Below are 21,029 nucleotides of genomic sequence, written 5' to 3'. Positions count from 1 at the left end.
AGTGCCCATCAGTTGTCTCCCGTATGTGTCCGACCAAGATCAAACCTGAAACGTGAGTGCGTGCCCTGGCCACGGACGGAGCCCACAGCCTTTTGGTGCACGGATGACGCTCCAACTCACTGAGCAACCTGGCCAGGGCGTGTCCCTATTTTAAAGATGAGGAAATCAAGAGAGGGAGGAGATACTTGCTGAGCATGAAGCCAAGAAGCTGCATCCTAAAGTTCCTGGTCTCTCATCCCAAAGACTAACAACCGTTTTCTTCTCTGCTGTTATTCTTTCCTCAAGAACTCTGTGTTTCCGGCACAAAGTCGCTGAAATCAATTAAAACACGCAAGCTAGTACCTCACTCTTAACCTATTGCAAATTAGATTTACTAATAATCCGATTTCAGCTTTCTTGTAAGTGGGGAAAAAAGAAAACTCTCTTTTATGTGAGATTTTGGTTCGGGTGCCTAATTAGGTTGGTTCTACCATTATTGCATTTTAAAAGTAAAACATGATTTTATAATGAACAGTGAAACCACAGACGAGATGGTGTTGCAACTGGAATCGTTCAGATAAGCAAGAAAGTCGTCCCAGATGCTCGCATGCCTGGGGTGGAGAGGGAGGGAGCGCGCCCGGAATCAGCCTCAGCAGATGTTCTGACGACGGGGCTTGTCCCGAACATTCCACTTCTAAACGACTGATCCGACCCTCGACTTTTTACTCTGTGTGAAAGGAACGTTAGACATGGGAGGGCAGGAGAGGGGCAGAGCCGTCAGAATCTTGTCCGGCATCCGGCCAAAGCTGGGTCGCTCTCGCCCAACCTAAAACATGCCAGGCAGGTTCTTGGCAGCTGTCACCCCACCCTCCCTCGTGTCTCCTTGCTTTCTGGTTTCCACCCCGCTGCAGACAGAGATTGTCCCCGAAGGCCAGGACACAGGTCTTTGCCAGGGGAAAGTTCAGGCCAGCTGCTTTGCAAGGTGGGTGTTCCGCTCGGGTCCCCAGCTTGTCAATGATGGGATTCTACTGGGAGGGCATTTCCTGAGACCCAAGGGGCCGCCCCTCACACTGCCAACAGTGCTCGCCTGAGGAGCTTAGTTCTCTTTGGAAACACGGAGAAACTGGACCCGATGGCTATGATTACAACGGAAGGCGTCGGCAGCCGGGAAGTGAGCCACGGTCACTCAAAGCCTGTGGTGGGGGACGGTGTGCAAAGCAGGCCTTTGGCTGGGAGGTGGGTTTAAATTGGCCCCAAATAGGAATGTCAACCCAATTCCCAAGGCCTTTCCTTGATCCCCTCCTCCCTCCTTACACCTATCAGACTTTTACACCCAAAAGCTTAAAACCTTTAGGAAAGGAGAAAAAAGAGGACTTGAAAATGAAGATCTGTCGAGGGAAGTACCTTAAATATATAAAGGAAACGTACTGTAAACCAATTTTGTAAGTGTCCAGTATGTGCATTTATCAAATGCAACATTAACTGATATTTTATTGGGCCAGCATTCACTGAGCACCTACTGTGTGCTAGATACTCTACTCGGTGCTGGGGGATGAAGGAAAAAAAATACAAAGGTCTCTGCCCCCATGGAGCTTTCATGGGTGGAGGGGATGGCAAAAGACAGTAAAACAAACAGGATGCCCGGTGTTTCAGAGAGAGCGTGGGGAGAGGCAGGGACTGTGTATCTGCTGTCGTAAGCGGGGTGCTCAGCCACCATGGCCAGGCCGCCTTCCATTGGCCTGGAGATGCCCCTTTCATGGGCGAGACAACTGAAGCCCAGCAGTCCGTCGACTGGCCCCCCAAAGGTCACCTGCGGAAGGGCAGGATTCAGATTTAAATCTGGGTTTGCCTGAAGACGGCATCCACGTTCTCTGCTGTTAATTTATTACTCAGTATGTTCTGTTTTTTCCGAATCATTTCACTCCCATGCTCATGTTGTAGCACCTTCCCAGCAGAAACCGTTGTCCCTTTTATGGATGAGGAGCTGGAGGCCCAGGAAGTAATTTGCTGATGGCCCCAACAGTGCTGGGCAGCCAGCCAGACAGGCCATCCCTGAGGGTGAGGTCAGCAGATCGTCCCACCAGCTCCGTCCGGCTGGGCCCACCAGTACATGGGACAGGGAAGGACCCTCATCTCTGGCCAGATCTTTAACAAGTGACAGCATGACCTCTGACATGGTCTGGTCTGCAGAGCCCCATCCAGCAGGCGTGGGCCATAAAGCTGGGAACGTGCAGATTTCAAGGAAGATTGGGGCGTTTATCACAGGAAACCCTCCTTAACTGCTGCTCACTTAGACCTCTGCTGCCCTGTGTGACCGCAGATGGGGACTTTGATTTGTGCCTCAAGACTCAGGGAGAGAGAAGGGGGCCAAACCCACCAACAGCCTCAAGGACACAGGCAGTGGGCACTTGGTGTCTCTCCCACTGGTCTATCTGCTCTTATTCTTTTTATTTTTTTTTAAAAAGTGTCAAAGGGAGTCTGCAGTTTGACTCACGGAAGCCCATTTCTGATGGGCAGGCTGGCATGGAAGGCAGTGGAGGTGGCTCTCCCCAGGCCTCTTGTTTCGCAGCATTTTGCAGTGTCATGGTGGCGGAGGGGCATGCATTTGGCAGGCGTGATGTGCACTTGACCATGGGTAGCCTGAAGCTTTTCTCAAAACGGCTCACCAATCAATGCCTCACCCAGCCTCCACTTTGAGAAATTCCCGGGGGAAGTTTTCTTCCTTTTGTATTGAAGTACATTCCCCTTATTTTTTTAATTAAGAAACAAATGCTTGCTTTAACAGATTGAACCAATGTAAATGAATGCAAATAAGCAGTACACGCTTCCCTCTCCCGATTCCACACCCTGCTGAGAAAACCTCTGCGGCCTGGCTGTCATTCGGAATTGTCCTGTCCAGTCGCCCCTCTTTGTCTGAGGCGGAGGTACATTCTAGACCCCAGTGGTGCCTGAAACCACTACATTTGCTATGTTTTTTCCTATAAACACATACCTATGGTAAACTTTAACTTCTAAATTAGGCACAGTGAGAGATTGCCAACAACTACTAATAACAATAGAACAATTATAACAATACATTGTAATGAAAGTCATGTGGATGTGGTCTCTCTTAAAATCTCATATTGTACTGTCCTCACCCCTCTCCTTGTGATGATGTAACATGATGTGATGCCTATGTGATGAGAGGGAGTGAGGCGAAGGATGTAGACATTACGACATAGTGCTAGGCTACGACTGACCTTCCGATGATGCATCGGAAGGAAGATCATGTGCTTCCGGTGATGCTGGGTCACCGAGCCACAATGATGCTGAGGCTGGATGTCAGGAGCAGATGATGCATACGGTTGGGGAAGTTAGTGTTTTCAGACCAAGGATGACCACGGGTAATTGAAACCATGGAAAGTAAAATCTCAAGTAAAGGGCATACTATTGTATTTGTTCAAAGCTTTTTATTCTGTCTTTTCTTTACACAAAGGGACTGCTATATACATATTGTTCTTTGGCTTGCTTTTTCACTTACTAATTTACCACGGATAACCTTCAAAGTCAGTATGAAAAGGCTATTCTTTTCCAAAGTATTGGATCAATTCAGTGAATTCAGTGAACCAACCAGTCAACGCAGTTTCTGAAAAAATTTTTCTTTGAGCAAAGAGATTCCTGTAACTAACTCATTTCTCCTTTTGACTGCCAGAAAACTCAAGCTAAATTCCGTGATGAGCTGAAGTCATTAGTTCCTTCTATCATCAAATAGACTTAATTATGTCTACTAACACCTGGTGTTGCCTAGAAGGAATACCCAGAGACACCCAGTGAGGTCCAGTGATGCCCAGTGGGAAGGGCCCTTTCCACAGCCCCAAAGCCAGCCCACTCTGAGCACACTCCCCCTGCTACAGAGCCAGGAAGGCTCCTGGTCTGTCCCATCTCATTTCTCTCGGATCTTTTCCTCGAGCTCCACAGTCTTCCCTCCCGTGCCCCACTGTTTGGATGCTACTCATACTGATGGACAGTTGCCATTACTCCAAGCTATCATGTTTGGAGCCCTTACAAAGCCTTCCTGACAAATCCGTTTGGTTCCTTCCTTAGTCATCCCTGTTGCAATTCCTTAAACAATCTCCAACTTGTTGACATCTCCAGGATGTGCAGCCAAGGGCTGTACACAGAATCCAGGTATAGTTTGAATGACCCCAGATAAGGAGGGGCTGATGGGGCAGCAACCCTTCCCAGGCCAAGGGGTTCCTGGGCCGAGTCCACACTGATTAAGCCAAGGGGGAGAAGGCCAATGATTGTACCAAAGTAATTTTTACCCACGCAGATGGCAGTGTGGATGATGCTGGCAGAAAGATGTCACTTGTCCTCAATAATCAGATATATTTATTGAGTCCTTACTTATTAGTTAGTTGACATATGTTCATTGTAAGAAATAGGAGAGTAAATGTACACAGAAAGAGAAAAGAGGGAAAATGTCTGTAACGCCAGCCCGCAGACACAACCAGTGCTGGCCCAGCGCCTCCCTCCAGCCCAGGGCGGGCGAGCACATGGGGTCCAGAGTTACCTGCCTGGGCCCAGTCGCTGCATCTCCACTATCTCCATGCTGATCGGGATGCTAATGACAGTACCCCCGTCATTACACAGGTATGACAAATAACTCCAGGGTAACATAACAAGATAAATAGTGTCTTGAATATTCCTGGATAAATAAACTTTTCTCTTTCCAGGGGGCATTTAAAAATGCATGTGTCATTTAAGAAATTGCATTATACTACTTATAGTGTCTTGCTCAGCCTGGTTTTTTAAAACTTTACAATAGATTGTGAACTTTTTTAAAAAAGATTTTATTTATTTATTGTTAAAGAGAGGGGAAGGGAAGGAGAAAGAGAGGGAAAGAAACATCAACGTGTGGTTGCCTCTCAGGTGTCCCCACAGGACACCTGGCCTACAACCCAGGCCTGCACCCTGACTGGGAATCGAACCAGCAACCCTTTGGTTCGCAGCCCACACTTAGACCACTGAGCTATGCCAGCCAGGGCTGAACTTCTTATTTCAGGAAAGACTCTTCCTCAAATTACAGTCAATGTGTTTAACATTCCAGAGGATGAAAATAGCCTGTTATTTAACATTTCACTGTTGGACTTTTAGGCTGGATCCCACTTCTGTCGCCATCACAGGTTCGGTGGCTGTCTCTGCACACCCGAATTTGGTCCCCAGGATCTGCGCCTGGACATAAATGTGTGTGAATGAACATACTGCTGGATCTCCTTCTGGAAGGTTCTATCCACTCATACACGCCAGGAGTGTGTCTGTCCCAGTGACAGGTTTTTAAAGCTTGATTCCCCCAGATCGTAGGCCCTCAGTCTTGGCTGCTCTTAGAACCACGTGGGGAAACTTTAAAAACAACTAACTCCCCAGGTGACTATAGTTCACAGTCAGGCCTGAAAACCCCCCAAGGCGATTTGCTTGCTCATGCACTCCCGTGCCCACGAGGTCATCAGGGGTGCATCGAGCACCTACAGTGAGAAGGACTCTCCCCTGGGTCTGGGGGATACAGCAGGAAAAGGCCCTGGGCTCATGTAGCACACAATTTTGACTTAGACACTAGGCAGCAAACTACTAAACATTCACTATGCTGGGGAGAGAAAATTTCTATTGTCTGCAAAACCAGTTTGGATGAGCACTTCTCTTAGAATTCTGATTTTGTTTTTAATTATTCTTAGGCCAGCCTTAAACAACAGCCCTGCAGGAAGGGGTGGGCCGTGTTCTGGAGAACTGGGCCCTTTGGAGTCATTTGGGTGAAGGCCGGCCGTGGACATAGCTGAAGCCCACCAGCTGAGGCAGTGGGGCCCAGGCTGCTATCACTCTCCCCTCCTTCCTGGTAGCCTTAGATGTGAGAGAAAACACTAACACCTTCCAAGCACAGACACTTGTCACTTGACCACTAAGAGCATTGGTGGTGGGCCGTCCTTTCTGGAGAGCAGTGAAAGGCCATCTATACCCTCTACAGAGCCATGAGGCCAAGATGTGCCAACCAGTCCCTTCTTTTCTGCTCCTCTCCACCTCCAGAAATGAGTTTTTTCTGATGCCAGTCCAGAATGGACGCCTGCCAAACTGAGACATGCAGGCCTGGTCTGATGGGTGTTTGTCACCACCAAGCCAACCCCACAGCACGCATTACACAGCACATGTGTTAAAGCAGCTTATTCATTGGTTCATTCATTCATTCATTCATTCACTCATTCCTTTCTTCACTTCCCTACCCCCTGGGCTAGCAGGACCAGCACCTGTCTAGGCTCCCTCAGCTGGTCAGCTAAAACTCTGGCCCAGCACAGTGCTGTGCATGTAGTAGGTGCTTAATAAACATTTGTTGGCTGTCGAGTAATCAGCTCATCTTGTTTGGGTCCTGAACATCCATGAAATGTCATCCATGTGCCAGGCACTGGGCTCAGACTGGAGATCAGAGATAAACAGAAGGTTTGGTGACTTGGCAGAGCGCGTGTGGGGAAGGGAACACGGAACTGCGCAGAGACCGTGGGCCTTGTCAGAAGATTTTGTGGACAGTCAGTATGAGCAAACCCTTCATTGTTCTCATATGGAGAAACAAGGGCATCGTGGTGGTGTGGGCTTCCTAGGACTCTACTTACACAGTGAAAACACTTTCACTCAGGAATTTAGAGGAGCATGAGACACCCTAGTGGGGCCCCAGGGAGTTATTTGTATATGAGGATTTACAAGGGGTCTTTTCTGGGAGGAGACAACTAAGAAAGACACCAGTGACACTTGGCCCTTTTTTGCAAATGGGTAAAAATGGAGCTGAAGGTACGTGATTGTTGAGCAGCTGAATGGAAACCCAGTACCTATGGGAATCCCAAGGACATAGTCACGGGCAGCTGCCCTGAGTCACACCCATGCCGTCACCTTTGCCCAGGAACTTCCAGCAGTTGGGCACAGGCATGCCAGGTTAGAACAGGCTCTGGGTGCTCTGAGAGGGCTTAGCAGGCTGGTTCAGCCAGAAAATTGAAATTGGGTACAAACAGGGGACATTCAGCACGAATGGGGAGGGATGCTTGCAGGGGAGGGGGCAGAGGAGAAAGAGGAAGCAAGAAGGGAGCAGAAGAAGAAGGAAAGGAGGGATGGGAGAGGGACAGTGGGAGGAAGAAGGACCATGATGATAGAGGAGGAAGAGGGGAAGGAGGAGGAAGATAAAGGAAAGAGCAGAGAAGGAAGGAGCAGGAAATGGGGAAGGAGAGAAGAGGGAGAACTGAACCCGATACAGCCCTGTGCAAACATCTCTGCTCAATGTTCCCCAGAATCTCCCCAGAAGCTGACAGCTAGGTGCTCCTATGTGCATGCACAACTTCATTAAATCTGTGAAATAAAAGGGTGAGACTTGGTATGCCTTCCATCACTCCCAACTCTGATGGTCTAGAATTCCATGAGCTCATCGCCACATCGGGTCATACTCAGGGGCAGCCACAGTCGTGTGGTGCCCCGTGTGGCACTGCATTCCTCGTAAATGAATATGATTTCATTATAAGAACAAATCACTATTATTGTCACATGGAGGGCAAATGGGGCCCCAGCGTTATTAAAACCATGCTTCTGAGGGTCTCAGCTCCTGTAGGGAGACATCGATCTCTCCTCCCCGGCAGCACAGCCTGGAGAAATCCGCTTTTAATTACCAGTCGGCATTCACTTAATGTGCCATAGCTGTCTTATCACATTGAAAGTACGTGTCTACTTAAGATATTTAATTTAAAGTGATATCCTTAATTTCCTCATGGTTTCCAAAGTTTATGTTAACGTTAACCTGCTAGTTTGCAAATGCGTTCTCTCTTTGATTACTCGAGTCAAACCCCACACTTGGGTCTCCAGTTCCTTCAGGGGCAATACCCTAGCTTAGGTTTCTCACCACCGCCACGTCCGCACATCCTCTTTGAACACAAAGGAGAGCGGTGCTTTGCGTTCGCGTGGCACTCTGATATAGATCAGGCTTTCGAACACGTGATCGTTACAATGCTGGCTAGCACTGATTGAGAGCTTGCTGTGCGCCGGGTACAGGAAGTGTTCTAGTTGCATCACCTCCTGGCATTGACCCAACAACCTAGGGCGCAGGTGCCATTTTATGCCCATTTTTGGAGGAGGGCGGGGCCTGCACATACAGCTCCTGAGCAACAGAAGCAGGAGCCCACCCTACGTCTCTCTGCCTCCTGAAGCTGCCCTTTTAAACATGGTGCCCGTCTGGACAGAGGTCATGCTCTGCACACAGTGGGGAGTGGAATGATGGCAGGTATGCAGGGTAGATGGGCAACTGCAATACATTGCTAAAGCATTACCCTCACTCTGAGCCTCTGGGGTGGCCAGAGCATCATTCGGTCTGCACTTGGAAGATGGGCACCCCCACGTTCAGGATGAGTGACTTGGCCAAGGTCACTGTCTTGGTAGGTAATGGTCCACATGGGAATCCCTGACACCAAGGCCCAAACCCTCCCTCTGTGCCTTCTCCCTAGATGACATGTTGCCGTGCCCTGCCAGTGGGCACTGCTGTCCTGCAGGGGAGGGGACAGACTTGGGGGCTTGCTGTAGACTCTCAGGCCTGAAGGGACAGGACAGGGTTTGACCCCCCAGAGTTTGACCGCGGGATCTAAGGGCTCCAGCGGCTTGTGATGCTGCCCTGCGATGCTGAGGCGAGGCCTCCTGCCTGCTTCTCGAGGAGTCCTGGAGACAGGGAGAAGCTGCCTGTCAGCACTTGCTCTGTCTCTGTCTGGGATGATTTGATTTGAATGACATCTTTCCCCAAAGGCAGCGTGAAGGGCATGAAGTCGTCACAATTTATCCAGCTCTTTCTCACCATTGAGTCAACCAAACATCTTCTAATTTATTATATTTAAGGGAAGGAGCTGCCTCTTTTGAACTTTACAAACTTTTGTTAACATACGTTTTTATTTGGTAAGAGAAAATACGTGGATATTTTTATTTAGAGGAGAATGAGGTATGAGGACGGTGACTAAGGTCAGAGACTCTGGGGCTGGATCGCTGGCTCTGCCCCTGGGGCCCCGGCTCACAGGCCCAGTTCCCAGAGACGAACCACACGCCTTTCTGTGCCGTCTCTGCACCTGCAGAGCGAGGGTGACAGCACTCCTGCAGGTCAGCCCATGCAAATGCTTATCACAGTCCCTGACACTAGGTGATGGTCACATGAGTGTGAGGTTCATTAATTAATTAATCAGCCAATTAACAAGTATACTAGTTATGCCAGGTATTTTATAAGAAATTGAAACCACATACACTGTGGCGAGGTTATAAAATGGAAACCTACTTGAGAAAAATTCCTTTAAGTTCCTTTACATCCCCCAATATTTAGGCTGTCTCAGATGCGTGCGTGGCTGTGTCGTGGGGAATTTTTTTCTGTTTCTCTGAGTAACCAATTCAATTTATACTACAAAATTGTAGCATAAATTATTCCCAAGCCTTCAGTGATGAAAATCAAGTCACATTTATTTCACCCCTTGTTCACAAAACCTCCAGCCGCAGTCTTTATGTGAGCATTGTGTCTGCATCTCGGGATTTTCCACGAGAACTAGCAAAATACTTCATCACAAGTGTCATGTTCAACGTGCCCTGGGTGCCAGAGTGTGCCAGGCAGTTTCCATGCGGAACTTCCTTTAATGCTCACAACGGTTCTGTGAGGAAGACTCCCCATTTCATAGATGAAGAAACTGAGGCTTTCTGGCGTCTGTGAGCTTCCCAAGGGTGCACTTGGCGCCTGAATGTTGAAGTGCGACGTGATGCTATAAAAGGATGAAATTAAACACCAAAGGCCATGAATAACATGCTGCACTGTTTCCTGGAGGGAAAAGGAACTGTGTCATTCCTAATTCCATCGAATACCGTGTAACACTGAACTCCGAGCAGAACCAACAAGAGTGGCTGTTCCGCTCTCCGCCGGCTACGGCAGCGCTCATTTTGTGACTTTTAACTGTGTGAAATGTGTGTGTTCCAGATTTACACAACTGGTAGAATTACCTAAACGTTTCACTGTTTTGGTCATTTTCTTCTGTGATGTCTTCAGTTTCAGAGAGAATTTTATATTTTCTCATTCCCCCCCCCAAAAATAGTTTTCCCTATTAAATGTCAATGGTTGTGAGTGATCAATAAAAACAAAAGCAACACCAAAAAGTTGTGTGTTCTTCTCAAAATTATGGATGGAAAGGGTTTGGGAATTATTCTGGAGCTGGGTCCCAAGGGGGTCCCGTCAGTCAAGCCCCGGGGTCCAGGGATTCCTAAGGGGCTCCGTAAGGGCTCAGGGGCTGGGGACGCCTAGAATGTTGCGTGCGCTCTGGGAATCCTGCTCCCAGGCACAGACTTTCTTTCATCTTGTTCTGCGTGCAACTCGTGACTCACAGCTCCTGCTCTCACGAGAGCAGGCCACCCCGTCCCCGGTCCCGTCCCCCGTCCCGTCCCAGGGGACACCCCTCACCGCCACCACAGTGCAAGCTCCTGAGAGCCCGCGGGCCCCCACCTCGTGTCTCACCAGGAAAGGGGCTGGCCACGCTCCTTCCTCCGGTCACTATCGGGTCAATATTTGGAATCCACCAGGAAGGAGGTACTTGGGTTAACAAAAAATGTCTAATATTTTTGACCTAATTTCAGGAAATCACAAATAACCATTCCAGAGCAGCTATTCTATTTTTTTCCACAGGGAAAGGAAGTTTGCACACTTGAAAACTTTTCTTTTTTTTTTTTTTTTACCATAGAGGAATAGTAAAATAAATTATGGCACATTCAAAAGATGGCATATTAGGTGACCATTAGAGTGATGTTTATAAGGGACTTTAATGACTTGGAAAAATGCTTATGAAATATTGACAAGTGGGCACAGCACAAGGATGTGTGTAAGGCGTGTGTGCGCACTCACACTAAAAAAAAAAAAAAACAGATTGAAAAGACATTTCCTACCCTGTTAATCGTGCTTACTTCTGAGTGGTGAGATTTCATGTCAGTTTAATTTCCCTCTTTAAACTCTCCTAAATGTTCTCCAAAGACTGTATTGTATTTATAACAGAAACTGGAGGATTATTAATAAACGATCGTCTCTCTGGAAGAAAAGATTGTTGAGTCAGGGTACAAAGAAATTTTGTAGTGATCATGTTGTAAGTAGGACGGTTTCAGAACTATCTTTTGAAACTTAAATTCAAGCCTTCAAGTTTTAGTCCTGCTTTTGAAAAATTGCAGCTCCCGTTACACATGCTTATTTATTCCACGTTTAAACGACGAAGTGGAGGAGTCAGATTCTAGTTTCCATGTCTGCTGTAAAATATGCGGATGGTTTCATTTCAGCGAGTTACATGGAAGGCTCCGAGTGCTTTCCAATTTAATCTTTTTTCCACTTCCCTCTCTGTGTGCCTTGGTGTGAAAGTCCAGAGGACTGAGATTCAAATCCAATTTGTGGCATGGCACACAAAGACAGAGGAGTATCCTCCACCAGGCTAATCGCTTCTTGTTTCATCCAAAAAGCAAGACAGGTTGATATTGGCCTTGGGACAGAGTTTCCAGAATGTGTGAAGCATGAAATGGCAAGTCAGTGCAGACCTGCTTTGCAGGACTTTCCAGGGCAGAGGCTAGCCCAGGGGGCGTCTCTCTGGAAGGTGACACTGACCTACCTCTCCTGAGCAAGGTTCCTCACTCCATCCCCAAAGGAGCCCTTTGCCAGCCCCAGCTCCCTCTCATCCATGATTTCCCAAACTGGCCAGTCTGGATGCGAGCCCCGGGTCAGCGCCAAGGCGGGGCGCAGCTTCGCAGAGCTCACGCAAGGGCCCTCTGCCTGAGGATGGAGTAAACAGACCCTCCTTAAAGGTCACTTCTTCGGGCTCTGGCTCCAGCGGCCAGAGGAAGCTGCAATCATTTTTCAGGGCTGTAAATGCCAAAAGAAAAATGCACTGAGTCACAGCTTTCCTCCATGCCCCTGGTCAGCAAAGCGCCTTCTCACAAGGCATTTCCTTGCCAAATAAAGCTTCTTTTTTTCCGCCTGAACCCAGAATAGACCTCGAGTAACCTTTGCTTAGGGGTCTTGGGATGCAGGCTTTTAAATTTAGTTTGCAAGCCGTGGTGGTTCCCAGCTAGCAGGCCCTAGTCCCAAAGGAAACCTTTCGCAACACTTGTCTTTTCTTTGTGTGCCGGACTGAAAGTTTAGAGCCCAGGACAGAATCTCTGCATTAAAACGGATCACAGTGTGTGCTTTTGTTTTGTTTTTTATTTTATTTTATTTTTATTTTTGGTTTTACTTTCATTTGGTCTGGTTGGAAACACACCGAAAGATTTTATTTCTATGGCCCAAACTTCCTCAGATTAGAAACAACCTATAGCTTAACCTGTTACTTGTATGTGCCGAGGACAGAGAAGTACTCAAGGAAGTAAAAAGGGTGGCTGAGATAAAATTAAGGATTAATTTCAGTGAAGCTGAAAGGCTCCCTACCCAACTTATTGTGTCTTCCCCACTACCCACATCGCAGACATCCATCTTATGGATGAACATGCCACCTTCAAAAACAATGCATATGCCCCTGGTAGAGCCCGTCTATTTAAGTTGTTAGACTAATTCATACTAAAGTGTGACTGATGCTAGGGCTCCCCCCCCCACCCAGAGGCCTGAGACTAGATACACAGAAAATAAAGTTTTGAAGAAAAACTTGAGACCTAGGTCAGTAGCTGGGAAACAAGTGGCAGGAAATCAGAGAGGTTGGCCCAGAGAGAGAACAAATGAGGTTAATGCAAAGCATGCACATGTTTTGCTTAAAAGCATTTCTGTAGATAGAAAATCTAATCTCTAAAAACAGCTCCCAGTGGGAATAAAATAGAGATGAGAGTTTTGGACTAATTTGAGGTTTACATCAATTAAATTATACTTTGGATATTTTTGCTTTATGTAACCTGTGAGCTAAAAGCCAGTGGGCCAGTGACACCCTCCGTCAGCTGGGACACCTTTGAGGCTGGGTGGGCCTCTTCTTCTCAGTAGCCCGAGGAGCCATCAGGGCTCTGGGCATAAAACCCTAACTCAGTGAACGTCTGACGGTGGCTCTGGTTATCTTCCAAAGCTAAAGAAAGTGTCCGTAGGAGAAGGCTTTGAAGTTGTGGCTAGTTTGAGACAGTATTTTCTCAGTTACATCTCTAACCAGCTTCACGTTTCCTTTGTGAGCCTATTAAATGGTGCAGCAACACAGTTTAACTACTTGCTCTGCTGCTTTATAGCTGTGTGATGTCGGTGGGTTCCTTAACCTTTTGTTTTTCAGCTACCTTGACTGACTGAACAAAGACAGACACAGTAACCTGTGCTGCCACCGTGGCTGAAGACTTGAAATGGTTCATGGAAGGCTTAGCTCTGTTTCTGGCGGAGTGTGGCTGTTCCATACATACTGTCCTTTATGAGTTAGCAAGGCAGAGGTGGAAAGGCAGGGGACCATCTCAAGCAGTAGTGAGCTCCCCAGCTATGGGAGCATTCAACACCAGAGACAGGAAGATCTCTTTGGAGAGAAACAGTTGAGCTGATGAGTGTTTGATGGATGGATGGTGGGGTGGGGTGGGGGTGGAGGTTGGACCTGTGGAGCCATAAAGGCCTTGGCAGCATCCAGATCAAATTTTAAATAACTGCACCAGTTTCCTGGTGCATAAATGACTGATACATGTGCACAAAGCAATTTTCTCAAAGAAAAGAAAGCAGCAATGAGGTACCACTTTCTACATATAGTATCGGGATATTTAAAGGATTGTGTGATGCTCAGTGTGATGTAGGCATGGGGTCTGGGCCCCGACGGTCGCTGGTTTGTGGATGGACAATTGTTAATGCCTTGCTAGCTGCTGGTTTGCTCAAACACATCAACATTTCACATATGGCTGCCTTGCAGTCCAGCTATCCTGCCCCTAGAACTCTATACCACGGAAATACTTAGGCATAAGTGCAGCGGGTGCTCATTGTGCTATTGTTTATAATATATAATAGCGAGCTTGGAAAAAGTCTAAGTGCCACAATTGCAGCTTGTGGAATACTCTACAACTGCACAGACGATGAAGAGCAGACCTGTCTTTGTGGACACAGAAGTGCATCAGGTCAGCAGCCACAGGCAGGACATGATGCCCTTTTTATGAAATCACTATGGGTGTAATTTACACAGATGTTTCATGAGGCTTCACCAAAATATTATTTCTTGGTTATGAAGTTTGGGCGATTTTATTCCTTTTTCCTTTCTCTTTTGATTTTTTTTGCAATTTTTAATACAATTTTTATTAGTTTATCCCCTAAATTTGAAAGTAAGTATGAAGTCACTGGCCGAGCCCTGCAGAAAGTCTCTAAACTCTCATGTCAAGGCCTGAGCCACCTAATAAGATGACATTCCAGGACAGGGAACTTTCAATGATGACGGAAGACAGTTGACGGATGGCAGAGCCCGTGGCCTAGCTGTGCTGATGGGGTGATAACCCCTTGCACGGCCTGGCTCGTTGGGGGCTGCAGACCCTGCCGTCCCCGGCCCCCCGCAGAAGTAAACAGGAAGCAGGCCCAGCACTGAGGGCTGTCGGGGGACTGGCCTTCCCGGCCGAGAGCAGAGACAGCCTGGCCCGCGCTCCACACGGACTGACATCCCCGGGAAGCAGGCAGCAGGCGGGCACAGACGCTGGACACGGTGGGGGCGTGAGTGGTGAGCTGGGCTCCTGAGCTCCCTTCCAGTGGGGGCGGTGGGGGGGGGCCAAGGGAGCTGTGATGAGACAGTCAGACAGAGGGACAGAGAAGGACAGAGATTCACCAAGGGAGAGACAGATGACAGACCCACTTTATTACGGGGTCCTTTCTGAGGAAATCATGATAGGAATGGGGATATAAAAAGGTGACCCCCCTGAAAACTGCTGAGTAACCCCCCTCCACGTGGGGTCAGTGGTCTTGAGCACCCACTGCAGCACTGAGTGGTGGACGACGCTTGCCCGCCGGAGATTCAGACCTGGCCCAGGCTCTCCCTCCTGGGTCCACTTGGCCGGGCTCGGGCTGGACCCTGGGAAAACAGAATCTCATTTGCTTCACTGATCACATGGGTTTTTTAATTTGTTTGTCTTGGTTTTGGCTTTTTTTTTTATCATCATCTGAGGATATGTTTTTATTGATTTTAGAGAGAGAGTGAGGCAGGGAGAAAGAGAGATGGAGAAGAGGGGAGAGAGAAACATCGATATGAAAGGGAAATGTAACCCAGTTGCCTCTCGTACGTGCCCTGACAGGGGGTGGAATCTGCAACCTGGGTGGGTGCCCTGACTGGGATTGGACCCATAACCCTTTGGTGTATGGGATGACGCTCCAACCGACTGAGCCACGCAGCCAGAGCCCACGTGGGGTTTTATAGACAACTGAAGGATAGCATGGGCGTAAAGTCGTTTTAAAATTCAAAATACACAGTATCACATTTATATTCCAGATTTACTTTGAGTAAATTAAACTGAATCCTACGTTACTTTAAGTTTTAAAAAAACCTACAGAAATTTTCTGTCAAAAAATGTTCTAAAAAATCTCACAGAAAGTATCATATTTGTACAGTTTATTTCATTTTTCCACTCATTCATTCACTTTTTCATTTATTTGCATTGATTGCTGAGCTCTTCCTATGATCTAGACCCTGTCCTGCCCCGAGGATGATACGGTAAACAAGAGCAAAGCCCGGCCTCCGCGGGCTTTATCTCCCACAGGAAACAGCCACCATTAGTGGGACGTTTGTAAAAGATGGGCCCCCCCCACAAAGCCACGGCAACCAATGCTGAGCGAATGGCCGTTACAGGTTGTCATTTTTCCAGGAGAGAAGACAGATCGAATGCTTGTGAAAACGTGAAGCCAAAAACCCAGGGCCCGGGACTGACTCTGAAACACCCACACAACACGTGCGCGCACACACAGACCCTGATAGCGGGGGGGCATGTGGCACCACAGGGGCTTCTGCCCAGAGAGGGCGCGGCCCCCCACGCAGTAGACTTTGTGTGCCCATCTGTGTCCAGGAGCTGCTCCAGGGGCTGTCTTGTGACAAAAGACACCACACATCTACATGTTACAAAAATACCTTAAAATAGGCCTGATCAGAACAGAAGTTTTGTAGGGTTTGCCTTTTTATGGCCATGATTTTTGCCTTGCTATTGTTTGTACCATATGTATTTTTACGTGACTTTAAATCAAAGGTTTGAGAATAGCGATTTCCCCTAGAACGGCTCTCATAAAAGCCAGCGAACTATGAGCCAGAGACTCTTCTCCGTGCTTCATGTTTATTAACTCCCTTGATCTTCTCGGCCTTGATTATCCCCATTTTATGTTGGAAGAAACCAACCAAAGCACACAGAGAAGTTAAGTAACTTGCCCAAGATCACACAGCTGGTAAGGGGTAAAGCCAGGATTTGAACCCAGGCATCCAGGCTCTGTCATTTGTGTGTGTAACCCCTTAACCTCACGACCTGTAACTGGGGATGAGGGGGAAATGATGACAGTGGTCATGGGTCCTTGAAGCGTACTCCCTGTCAGGCCCTGCTGAGTCACCTGCGTTCTCATCTCTAATTAGCCCGCACTTTTGTGGGGCAGCCCCGTCCCATTTTACCAATGAAGGGGACATTAAGCAACCCACCCCAGATCACAGACCCAGTTCACGGGTCACATCAGGTCTGTGCGAGACAACGGCTGTGTCTTTCCACGGCCGCTCATCACCTCCATTCAGTAAAACATAGAAAAACAAAATAGCATCTCTGTGTGAAATAATTGTTTCATGTTGATTCTGTGAGTTCTTGAGTCCTTGGAGAGGATCCCTATTTGGGGAGAAAAGAAAAACTACCTTAAAATAAACCAACTCAGCTTTTCTCCTAGGAAGAGCCAGTTTCAGAAAGCGCGCAGGAGAATGCTGAGGTGTGCTGGAAGCCATTGAGCGTCTTCACCGCACGGAAACGTCGGCGCTCCCTCGTCTGCACACGTCCCAGGAGGGAATTAATCAGGAGTGTTTACTGCATGTCTATTAGGCTGCACTGCGAACATGTCTTGGACCCAACAGACCTCAGAGCTGTGTGAGTCGCCCAAGTACCGCCGGGAAGCTCCCCGCTGCAGAAAGCCTCATCTTCCCCCCCCGCCACCCCGCCCCATGTTACGGATGTCCTGCTCCAAAGGTAGCTAGTGAAACTGGTTTCTGTGGGGCCAGACTCCTTTCTCCCTCTCCCTGCAATGTGCCAATGGCCTCTGGATTGCATTAAGCTGCATAAATATCAAGTCTGTTGTCAGATTTCCCCCTGGTGAGGAAAGGGCAGATGGGGAAGCCGACGGGGGCATGACCTTCGTGTTTCTCAGCGGGAGTCAAAACGCCTCCCATGCTGGGGACAGGAGAGGAGGGTCTGTGTTATGCTTGCACTGGGCCCTGACAGGCAAATGTAATTCCTGTGCGCACTGGAGAGGCGCTGGGATTTGTTTTATAGCCTGGTGCGTTTTACTCTGTCTGTTCAGCGGCCAACATCTGGTGGAGATTGGAAGTCTCATGCCGAATCTCCCAGGCTTGGGCCACTCCCGGGTTTGGCCGGCCCACCCTTGGGACGGGGCAGTGACGGAGGGCCAGGACTCCTGCTGATGAGAGGGTTCCGTGAACCGGAGCGTATGAACTTCAAGGCGCCCGGCACAGAGTAAGTCAAGGGGCCCTGCCCCTTGATCCCAAAGACGCAGGGACTGCGCTGTGGGGGCGCTGGCACCTCTTCTTCCAGCACCAGTTCCGCTGTGGGCAGCTATGCCGGAGAGAGGGACACAGAATCCCGTCCAGAGGAATGTGGTCCTCAGAGCTCGCAGTTCAGGCTTCCGGTCCTGACCCTCATCTGCTTCCCCAGGCCGAGGGGACAAGCTCTGACGCTCACCTTGCAGTGGGTGCTTTCAGCGTCCTCACTGACATTTCTCCAGTTTTTGTGGCTCTGTCTGTAATATATTTTAGTGGTTAAAAAAAGTGGGGGACAGTGCTGGGGGAGGGAGCAGTGAGACACAGGAGAAGGAAGGGAGGGAGAAGGGGAGACACAAGGCAGATTTGCTCCTCACCTGTGACGTGTGGGGCCCGAGCTTTGCCTTTTAGAATTCAATCTTCACAGTGCTCCTGGTGACGGGGTGAGAAGGCCCATTTCATGGATGAGCACATTGAGGTTCCGGAAGATTAGGTAACTTGCTTTGATCACAGCCTCATGTGGGACAGAGATAAGATCCATCTTTGGGTAGAGGCACTTGAATAGAAACAGTGACTGTCTCACACTTCTTAAAGGCATCCCACTAAATAAATCCTTGCTCTTCTCGCTGGGTCGCCCTCCAGCCTGTTCACACGGGTTTGTTCCCCACTTCTCCAGCCACAGCAACGCCCGTGTTCGCAAAAGGTAAGTGGTTTCAGGGTGCCTCCTCTGTGGAAAGCCTCTCTTACATTTATAATTATCCACAAAGAAGTTAACAGTGTCCCAGGGGCTGGGGGGAAGAGGTAGATGACACCCTGAGGGACGGGACCCTGCCTTTCCTCCCCACCCGGGCTAGCAGGGCTTCCCTGCCCTCGGTTTGTCTCCACCCTCACATTACACGTAGAGAGTCTCTCACAGGGACAGTCGCCGACGCCACCACTTCTCCAGCGCTCACTGGGGCTCTGCGTGCACGACCTCGTTCCATCCCAGAAGGAGCTCTGGGAGTTGGGTGTGTTCACTGTGACCAGTTCCCAGATGAGGAAACTGAGGGCTGGTGTAGCAGGCGGAGGCCTCGGGGCCAGGGAGCTGGGCCCTGTAAAATATTCAGGGTAACCGATTCTCACTTGATAGCATTTTTGAACAGTTTCTGATACCAAACGCCGAGGAAGCCCCTGAGGCGCGTCGGCCTGATGCTGGCCCAGAGGTCGCCCACCCAGGCTCCGGGCCTCACTCTCCCCTTCTCCTGTCCCATTGTCCTTGTTTTCTGCCCACCCTCTGAGAATCTGATTCACTTCTCTGCTCCTTGTCTGCTTCTCCCTCCAGATGACAAGGCGACTGCCCTGTGGTCCCCACTGTGTCCTCAGAGCCTAGGCCCATGACCTTCATAGCCGGTGCTCATTAAAGATGTACTGGACAGCGGGAGAACACCAAATGTGCACCATTGGAAAGTTCAGAGGCTCAGCTTGCACCCAACCCTCCCAAGGCGTGGTCCCCGAGCCAGGACTGAAAGTCCCCGAGATGTGGGGATGGCCCGGGGCCGCCATGTGCCTCACTCTGATCTGCAAAAGCGCACACTTGAGGGGGCCTTCAAAGCACATCTGCCAATAGATCAAACCTTCTCTCAGCCATGACAGCCTCCCATCGCTCACCTCCCCAAATAAACCTGCGTAATGAAGACAGATGGCCCCGGTCAGCCGCCGGCTGTGCTGGGAGCCGAGGGAAGCCTGCAGATGGGGCCACGGGCGGCCCGAGGCCACACACCCCGCCCGCCCAGAGCTGCGGTGTCACTGGGATGGAGACTCGTCTGCTCAGCCTGCGTCCCCTCGACCAACCAGCCAGGTCTCTATTGGATAAGCCTGGTGAGTCTGAGGAGTGGGATCCTTCCAAGGCGCGTGTCCTGAGCCAAAACCACCGCTCGCCCCACCGCAGCCCATGGGCAGGGTCTTCATTCGGCTAGCTCCTCATTAGGAAGGTGTCTGGGACCTGGGAGCCCTCTCGGAGACGGGGGAGTGGACTGGGGAGTGGGGGTCGAGACTTCACCCTGGGGGTGTTTGGAGGGAGGACGCTGAGCAGTGAGGAGCAGCAGAGACTTGGATACCCACCCTCCTGGCTTCCCACCCACCTCGTGCCAGCAGAGGAGGAGTGGGGAGGGCTTTAGTGGAGGGGGGATGGCTCTCTCTGCATATGCTGGCGGGGGGCGGGGGGCAGCTACAAGCAAGCATGGCTCAGAGGCCCCCTACTTGATGAGGCGTTCAGGATGCATCTGCACCCATCCTGGGCGGCCCCTGGGTTTAAAGGTCCTGTGAAGGGAGAGGTTTGGGAAGGCGGCTGCCCACTAAGACACGGCCAGCATTCAGGGTGCCGTCTGAGTGCAGAGCAGCCCCTCACTGCTCCCCCGAGGCTGCAGGAGGGATGCAGGCCATTTGCTGGAAGGGAAATAAGAGTAAGAGGAGAGTCCAGAAGGTGGATGAGCCATGGGCCCTGGAGGCAGGTGTCCATCACCCAACCCACCAGCAACTGCTGTTAGCACCTCAGCTCACAGGTGGGGAAACTGAGGCCTCAAGGGTGACATGACAGCCTCCGGTGCCCACAAATCTTGTGACCCTGAGGTCCTTGCCTCTCTGCATTTTCCAGCCCCATCTCCAGGGGTGACGTGTATGAGCTGGTTTGAGGGACTCTAACTGGGCCCCTGGAAGAAGCAGGGCCGGCTGCAGGTCTACCACATGCGGGTGCTTCTGGACGTGTCTCCAAACCACCTCTGGCGCAGAGGAAAGGCACAGGGAGGCGAGGGCGGCCTGTGCGTGCGTGTGGCATCGGCAGGCCGGGCAGGCGGATGCCTGTGTGGTCCGAGGGGGCTTCGTGTGTGTGGTCCGCCACCAGCCCAATGCTGATCATCTGTCCAAAGGCTGCTAACTGCCTGCCCGATGACCAGTCTGTTTACTTTAGCCCTGTCTGCACCAACTGAACGCGGAGCGCTGTCTCCTTCCAGCTGGACCTCCTCAGGGGGAGAGGGAGAGAGGGCGGGAGATGAGAGAGGAAGGGGGGATTGACAGAGAGAGAGATGGGAGAGGGAGGGAGGGAGGTTGGGATGCAGAAGAGACTCTGGAGGAAAAGAAAAGGAAAATGATGTACATGCGAAGCTCTACAACAAATAGGCTGTCAGTGGGGTTCCTGATAAATCGAGACGCCATTTCTAGGCCATTACACCTCCCTCCGCCCTCCAGCCCCTTCCAACCCCCTCTGGGAGCCTCTCGTCCCCACCGTCCCCACCCACCCTCACGGCACGTCTGCTCAGACAGACCAGGGTCATGAACCACCCGTGGTGAGTGTGGCCGAAGCGTTGCTCATGTTCCCCACTGACACACCAC

This window comes from Phyllostomus discolor, chromosome 12 (assembly GCF_004126475.2).
Source record: "Phyllostomus discolor isolate MPI-MPIP mPhyDis1 chromosome 12, mPhyDis1.pri.v3, whole genome shotgun sequence".
In the NCBI taxonomy this organism is placed as follows: domain Eukaryota; kingdom Metazoa; phylum Chordata; class Mammalia; order Chiroptera; family Phyllostomidae; genus Phyllostomus; species Phyllostomus discolor.
This window is presented reverse-complemented; position numbering follows the sequence as displayed.